Source organism: Colobus angolensis, unplaced genomic scaffold (genome assembly GCF_000951035.1).
Source record: "Colobus angolensis palliatus isolate OR3802 unplaced genomic scaffold, Cang.pa_1.0 Scaffold8, whole genome shotgun sequence".
NCBI lineage: Eukaryota > Metazoa > Chordata > Mammalia > Primates > Cercopithecidae > Colobus > Colobus angolensis.
The window spans coordinates 19,452,794-19,453,291 of NW_012121820.1; positions in this window are offsets into that span (position 1 = coordinate 19,452,794).

Genomic DNA, 498 nt, shown 5'->3' on the forward strand with positions numbered 1-498 from the left:
TGTTAGCCAGGATGGTCTCGATCTCCTGACCTCGTGATCCGCCCACCTTGGCCTCCCAAAGTGCTGGGATTACAGGCATGAGCCACAGCGCCTGGCCTACTGTCAGTCTTTTATCATAGCTATCCTACTGAGTTTGAAATGGTATCTCATTGTGGTTTTGATATGCATTTCCCTAATAACTAATAATGTCAAGCATCTTTTTACATGCTTATTGGCCATTTGTGTATCTTCTTTGGTGATATGTCTATTCAAATCCTTTCCCCATCTGCGTATTTGTCTTTTATTACTGTCTTTTTATTACTGAGTTGTAAGAGTTCTTTAAACATTCTGGATAAGTCCCTACTCAAATATATGATTTGTAGATAATTTTCTCCCATTCTGTGGGTTTTTGTTTTTTGTTTTTTTTTTTTTGAGAGGGTCTCACTCTGTTGCCCAGGCTGGAGTGAAGTGACATGATCTTGGCTCACTGAAACCTCTGCCTCCTAGGCTCAAGCAGTC